Below are 8,747 nucleotides of genomic sequence, written 5' to 3' on the forward strand. Positions count from 1 at the left end.
GCAATAGGAAAGCAAATAGGAAGGATTTGACGGATAAAATGGTCATGAAACGCTATATTAGTATGCAAAATAGGTTCAATTAGGGGACTAAATGTGCGCAAGTTAGGGTCACATCAAGCGCGCATGGTGTGGACAATCACGTTCGCCGCGTGATTTGAGTTCCACTTGGATTATTGATGTTGGTTATGGATGTTGGAATCGGAGGTTGGGTATTGTGTTTGATACTGTGAACTGTGATTGATATTGGCATAGTTGTCGCATTTGAGGATTGTTTTGTGTATTAGTTACTCCTACTAAACCTTTTGGTTAAATTGGCTGTTTGCCTATATATTTGGGAGGCATTCTTTCGCAGAAAGGACAACTCAAACAACAACAATTTAGTCTATCTTTAGTTCGTAGATTCGTAGTCTTAGATTATATAAGCATTAGCATTAGTCTTAGGACGGTGATCTCATCCGATCATATGGAGGTAATCAGCCACTTATCCCTTAGTTTGTAATTTAGCATCCACAAGTACTCTTGTGAAGACTCTAGTTGATGTTGTGTTATTGGATCTTTCTTGATATATAAGTATCGTTATTGGAGATTCATGTGTTTAAGTTTGAGAATTATATAATTCATCCTTGAGCGCTAAATTATATAAGTAATTTGGTGTTGTTTATTTCATTACGCATCTGCAACCGTGGCTCAAACCTTGCATTAAAGGGTGGATCATAAAGTGTAGGAAGGTAGATACGACCTTCAAAATACCTTAAGGTACTGTGCTTGTTTCCACACAAACAATGATATAAAACTTAATCACATCCTACAAATTTTTAAATAATTTTCCAATGGTAAACTCTTGGAATCTACACAGGGTTAAAACTAAGTATTTAATAAAGCATATATATTGTTGCTTACATAAGAAACTACAGAGAAACTTTGTTCCACATTAACTTTGGGATCAATAAATACAAGTTTTAAAAGTTTGACTATAAAAAAGTAAATAATATAAATAGTTGTGAATTGTGATAATAATAAGATATTTATTTACATTTGTTATGAAACTAGTTTAGATCCCGCGCAATAAATGCGCGGTATTTATAAAATTTAGATTTTTATATTACTTAATTAGGTTAGACCCGTGCATTAAATACACGGCTTATAATTTTTTTTTTACTAAATTAGTTATATGATAGTGGTATCTTATTAGTTGTTTATTTTTCTCATCATTGCATTTTGCTTTGAGAAATAAAAAGTTGAAACTGCAAATTAATTAAAAGAATTGAGTAGCATGTTGAAATGTATTTTTGTAAATGATATCTTTTTTATAACGCAAAGTTAATGATTCAAATTTATCAATTTTCTCATTTTTTTGTCTCGAAAATAATTAAAACGGTTTATAATTTTTTTTATACATAGTATCTGAGTCAAATCATTTTTAAATAATAGAATCAGTAAAATATTTGATAAATCATAGTTTGATACAATTTTTTTATTAAAATATTTTATTTAAAAGATTATAGATTAGAGTTTAGTAAAAAAAAATATAATTTGATGAAAAGATTAATTTTAATGAAAAAATAAGGGATATTCTCTCGTGTACCCCTCAACTTTTTCATTTTCTATGATATACCCCTCTTTTCATGCAAAACAACTTTGACCGTCAATAACTCTTAGCTACAAATTCAGAATACGATAAATTTTTTTTCCAACTTGACCGTCTTAAAGTGGTCTTCAGTTTGAAAAAAAATCACCGACGTCTCAACTGGTACTACGGAATTATGGTCGGTCAAAGTTTATTCGTTAAAAAATGTTTGACCAACCATAACTACCGGCTACGAGTTCAAAAAGCGGTAATTTTTTTTTTCAAATTTAAGGCCTTGACGAGATAATTGGTTTGAAAAAAAAAATTACCGTTTTCTGAACTCGTAAGAGAGAATTATTGTCGGTCAAAGTTTTTTTGTGAAAAACGAGGGGTACACCTTAGAAAACGAAAAAGTTCAAGGGTACACGAGAGAATATCCCAAAAAATAATATGTTAATGAAATAAATTATTATGATTATTAGTTACCTTATTTAGAAAAATGCTTTTTGGAGGGAAAATTTATGAGATTGTCTATTCATTTAGTAAATAGGGGATTGAATAAAAGAAAACTATGATCAAATTAGCACATTTTCAAACCCGTTAATTTACAACGCTTGAAAGTTGAAACCCAGTCCAAATTAGGAAAATAATGAAACTCATCACTCGAAGCTTAGCTACTCTGATAAACCTTAAAAAGTCATGCATGGCTGGTAAGATAATGATTACCCATGCACGCAACCGTGGGCTGTCTTTTGTCGCTAATCTCGTGGCTCGTTTCGTTAAAATCAACGTAACCTCAATAGTTAAAGCTTATAAGATAATGAATTTGCGGATTTTGTACTTGTATACTTAAAAACACGAATACGGAGTAGTTAATTATATACATCTTGGGTACTATACTGACATGAATATGCATGTTGTACATTTGTTATAATGATTGACCGGAATTTATTCTTAAAAGTTATGGAATACCGAGTACTTGAAATTATATGAATGTTGGTCGAATATATATTAATTTACTAGGGAGGAATTCTGATTTCTGAAATCTTCGAGAATAAGTAAAAACTTTAGGATGCGAACATGATTCATTTAACTTTATAATACGAGTTCATATACGGTGTTGTGATAGATCATGAATGTGGGTATGTGGCATAGGATTTAGTTGGGATTGCAACCTTCGATCCACATAATTTTCCCTATAGCATTAGGAATTTGAACGAGATCGGCTAATGTTTATGCTACTTATGAGTATTGTACATCCAGACATATATGACCTACAATCTCATAAGAAATAAGATCATTTAATTAATTAGGGTTCACACTTCACTTTCACTAATCTCGTTCATATTGTTCTATTTTGGTTCTCACTTGGCATAGTATGGCCGTATGCCCATATGGCTATATATAATAACGTAGTGCATGCGCTAAGTATACAAATGACTTCTTCATATAAAAAAAAAAACGAAAATTAAATAACTATATAAATAGTAATTTTAGGCATTGAAAATAGAGTAATAATGAAGCAACTTAATTAAGATCAGATTTTATGAAGATCAATTAAACAATTACGTAAGACATGGTTTTCCTTCAATATTTTGCGAAAGTGTGAAACAATATATATACCCTAGAGAATGGCTAGAGAAATGTAGGCTATGAAACTTTAAACCTAGAAAACCATGGAAATGAGGCCAAGTGTCTAAGGGACCTTGTTTTTCAACTCCAAATCCAGGTTTTAATTTGTTATAGATTTCTAAATAGAAATTTACCACTAACTTACTCCTTAAGTTACACAGTTAATTTCTAACCTAATTATAAATGCATATTGTATGTCTATATAGAAGCATGCATCACAAAACACTCAAATTGTAACCAAGAAGCTAAGTCGGTCATTTAATTTATTTTCTTATTTAATTACCTACTCCGATGAAATTAGGATTTAAAAGTTTTAGGGTCGTCAAATATTAACATGTATCTCAAATTAAAAGATTTGAGATACTTGTCATTCTGAAATTTCGAGACATACACTTGTTTCTTTTTTCAATATCTCCTAAAATACCAATAGATATATATTATATTCCCTCAACCCTAATCACTTGTTTACCGGTTTCATTTATGGGTGTCTCACTCATTTGTTTGTGTTTTTATATTAGAATTATTTTTTAAGGGTAATTTGATCATCCACACAACTCATTGTCCACTTGTCACTTAATTTCACCACCCACAAATGGTCCCCTCCCCTCTCTTTCTTCTTTGTTCCGAAATAAAAAGTATACGAATGATCGGAATGGAGGGAGTACTATGTATTCACATAAAAGCTCTTTCTTTTCATGATGAATATAACAATATAATTTAACTATATATTAGGAAAATTTTTGATAAGTAATTCGACCGTACATATTTATTATGATCTACTAACAACAATCACACATGATTATTTTATTTGTTTTTGATTTTTATGTCAAAATTAAATATAAACAAATAATCGAGACGGATTGTATAAAAAACAATAGAGGGAGAAAAAATTTAACCAAACAAGCCAGCGCGTTTAGCTTAATTTCAAATAGTTACCTCATTATCTTGTCGGCACAAGTTTTAATTGACAATAATTTAAAATTAATCAAGTTAAGAGGACAAAAAATAATAATTAGTGAAAAAATCATGCATAAAAAACAAGAAGAGACGAACAAAAGTTGTAGTTGATCCAAAGAAGAAGGAGAAAATCCTAGAACGACATAAAAGGATTACTTGTTCTACCAAGATTTGTTGTCGGGTGGACCTTCTCTTACAACTGAATAAGATGGTTGCTTATTTTAACATTTTCTTAATTCTTCAAATATCCTTTAAAAGGAAACTACTAATTATGATGCTAATAAAAACAATATTATATTATTGTTTTAATATAATTAATGATTTGTCAGTAGTCATTAGTGTCAGCTGAACAACTGGTTTGCTTCCTCCTTTAGGTTTCTACCAAACACATGTGTTACTTTCAATATCTTCATGCACTTTAATTCGGTGACCAAGTAAAATGGGTTATGCATGATTCCGTTAATACTTGTGTAAAACCGTTTTTACAATGTATAATAATTAGGTTTGATGTCCGGTTACGCTTGGACTACCTTTATTTACCATTTAAATTTTATTTCCTACGAAATATGATTCGCTAAACTTGGATTAACACATACATTTACAATTTATATCATGAAATTATGATGACATGTAAAATTAATCAACAAATTATGAAACATGTTTACCACTCTCATTGATAATATTATTACTCACTACATCCTCTGTTAATACTATTACGTTCACTCAGGGACGAAGTTAGGGCAAAATTATAACCGGGCCGATTTGATCCATTTTGTCGGTACTTATACTCATTTATTATAGACCTCACACCTTTATTTAACATTGTCGATATATATGTTACTCCCAATTAGGATAAACAAATGATTAAAACGTGGGTGTAATATTTTTAGATTACTATATTAAACCACATTAATAAAATACTTACATTATACAAATACATTGTTTTCTTCGATAAATTTACTCCGTGTTTTATAAAGTATTTTAACAATAATTTATGTGAAAGAAAAACATAGAAACAAATAAACCCCCTAGAAGATGGTTTATATAGTTTATTTAAGGTGAGATTGTTAAAATTGCAAAATTATTTTCTACTATACAAGGACCACTCGCAACGATAAAAATTGTTCCTTACTATTCAAATACTTGTATTATGTAAATAATTATTTACTAGTTACAACAATTATTGTTGTCAAAAATGAATGTTAATAAAATATAATAATGGTAAAGGAATGAAGTAACATGAGACAAAATAAGAAAATTGTAAAACCAATCAAAAAAAAAAATACTCAAAACACTCTCTCCCAGATTCGAACACATTCTTGCCTAAGATATCACACTTTACCACTACGCCAAGCATGTACTAACTGCTAACTCATTACTTGTTTTTCTATTATTCATTTGGAGTCTGCCCGGGCCATGGCTCATCCGGCCCAGGCATAGCTCCGTCCCTGCGTTCACTACTTCTTCGGTTACTGTTGTTTCTTTAACTACCCTTGCTATTTTTACGGTTAACCTGTTAGTTTTGTCAAACTCATATATTTAAATAAATAAAAATTTTCCTGAAATCGAATTGTTAGTTAATTTTTCATACTCTCACCCTTATTTCTATTGTTACTTTCATTACATGTGTTGTGACGACTATTACTTTCACTTCTTCCGCCATCATTATTTTTTCTTTCACTACTCCCGCATTTATTATTGTTAATTTTACTATTCCCGTTGTTGCTAGTATAACTTTCACTATTCCCGCTACTATTATTGTTTGTTGCTTTTACTACTCACATGGTGATTACTATCATATTAGTTGATTAACTAGTTGTATTAGAATTATATATTTAAATAAATCTGAAATATTAGATTAAAATATTATTATTTAAGAGCAATCATTATTATTTACTAATTAAATTAAAAATTTAATAAATTATGGAATATTATATTTTTTGAAATTTTGATTGATTTATTTACCTTTTAATAGTTTCCAAAATATAAAATACTTATATTATAATTGTGTATGTTAAATAATTAATATCTTTATACTAATTAATACCGTAGGTGGAGCCTGTTTATTTTAAGGAAACTCACCATATTCTAATATTCTCTAAATTTATACTTCAACCAAAACTATATAATATTTACATTGAAGTCTCTTGTTCTGGTTCATCACACAGCGCTATCGTTTAAAAACTATATAGTATAATTAATTTGTATAAATTTATTTAATTACATGAAAGTACCTTGGTTTTGGAATATATATATATATATATATATATATATATATATATATATATATATATATATATATATATATATATATATATATATATATAGGAATGGGATCATGTGAGTATGACTCATATATTTGAGGATTGAGGATTAATACTAGCTGTCAGATCTAAGAGATCCAACGTCCATTATATAGTGCGGATAAGTAAGGGTAATATGGTAATTTTGCGGACGCACATATATACAACTTATTTCATCGAAACAAACCTAATTCTTTCATTCTCACCCAAAGTCTTTCTCTCTCTACCTTCCATCTTCTTCGATGAATCCCTAATTTTCTGTTTTTCGTGATTTTTTTGTTTGAATTCAATCTCAACTCAATCATTTGTTATTCTTCTATTTCTTATCAACGATCATACTCTTTCAATCGAAATTGCAATGTCAGGTAGATCTACTTTATCTTTAGTTTTTAATTTCAGTTTTATTTTCATGTGATTGTTGTTCCGCTACATATATTTGCAATTACTAGTCATCTTACCACGTTTGTTATGATTTTTTAGCTACTCATCGTGATTTCAATGCTTTGTATCTCTTTTTCCTAAATTAGGTTTAATTTGTGAGGATTTCATATGATTTATTGGTCTTCTTTCTCATATATCTAGGTTAATTTAATTTGAACAAGTTACGAATTTGTTATATATTCAGTAATGTTTTCTGATCTATGTTAAACTCACCTGTTCTTATGATTTTTTTGTTCTCGATTTATAATTTTGATGAGATTGATTCATAGTCTTGTTATTTGATTGCGATTTTAAATTTTTTCACATTGTTCGAGTTTTGTTGTCATGTAAACCTAATTTACATGTGTAGTATCTTGTTTCAAATTTTTTTAAATTTGTGTCAGATTGATTTACATCTGTTTTACATTGTTACTCTTTACTGTTAGCTAGTAGTAGTATACATTTCGCCGATTTAGGTTCTAAATTGTTTGACATCTTATAAATATCACGTATTTGCTGCTAAAGTATCCAGTGTGATATTGTTTAGAAGACTATGTGATATTGTTTAGCAGACTGTGTGATATTGTTTTATTACATCCCTTTTACTTTGATTGTCAGAAATCAATTACTATTTGTTTGTTTACATTGTATTTTTTTGTGCTATTTTTTGTCAGATCGTGAAAGTTGTTTAGCTTTGAGCGGCCTATTGGACAGAGATATTACTTGGTCCAAATTGGCCTAAGAAGCTTTGGGTTTAAGGCTTAATTTACCTGCCAAATGAATCTCCAAGTTTGATGTATGTTTGGTTTTGGTATAGATTTGATGTTGAGTTGTCATCATATGTTTCTGATTTACATTCTGCTTGTTTATTGAGTTGCGGTATTTTGTTTGACCATCACCATTTCATCTTGTTGAGCAGCAAGCACAACATAAATTTTAAGATATTGTTGTTGGTTCTTCTGATTCCATTGTTTTCATCAGGTATTGAAAAAAATTAGATCGGATTTGTCTAATTTCAGTTGTGGCCTTGCTCATATTTTCTGTGAGTGCTCTTAATTCATTGGTGGATTCGAGTTTTGATTAATCCACTTTCTTCTATTGGTACAATAGGTTGGACTTTGTCCCACTAGATTGTTGGTTGCGTAAACCAGGTTGTTTAAACGGTTTAAAGGTGAAGAATCATGCGGAGTAAATGTGTTGGCCACCTTTTCTTTCTTTGAGATGAATCATCGATGAAGTGGAAGTAGACGCCATAGTACAGTATGGTTCATTCCTCTCGACGAGCTTTATTTTGCATCCTTGTATATCTCTCTCACATTTTTGCTTACTGGGAATGGCAGATCCACTTTGAAGGGGATATGAAGTCTCATGATGCGTCCAGAGAAGCTAATTGATAAAACCAAGTCTGAAATGAAGCTAAGGATCAGTGTTACTTTCCAAGGGGATATGAAGTTTCATGATATTCTTCATTGGTGTCGTACTAATGGTTTGATGTAATTGAGTTCCTGAAAGTTGAGTAGATAGTCAGGTGGCTGCATTAAGTTTAGTCATGGTCATGAAATGGTTATATAAAACGGCTATACTGGTGTTTAAAACAAGATGAGGTTGAATAAACGTCAAGCAAGAAGTTGAAGATTGTGCTGGAAAAAGATGCCAAAAAGGATAATAAAAAGAAATTGGTAAAGGTAGAAGAAGAGAAAGGAACTAATCTGTGTACTCAGATTGTGTTGACAGAACTTTAATTGAATATGCACTGATTGATGTAATTTTGGAAGGATAGTAATCTGCTGTAGTCGTTATAAATTAATATTATTGTCGTTGTAATTTTGTGATACTGTTTAGAATCAGCAATGATATTTTATCTTATA

The sequence above is a fragment of the Silene latifolia genome, chromosome X (assembly GCF_048544455.1).
Source record: "Silene latifolia isolate original U9 population chromosome X, ASM4854445v1, whole genome shotgun sequence".
Taxonomy (NCBI): Eukaryota; Viridiplantae; Streptophyta; class Magnoliopsida; order Caryophyllales; family Caryophyllaceae; genus Silene; species Silene latifolia.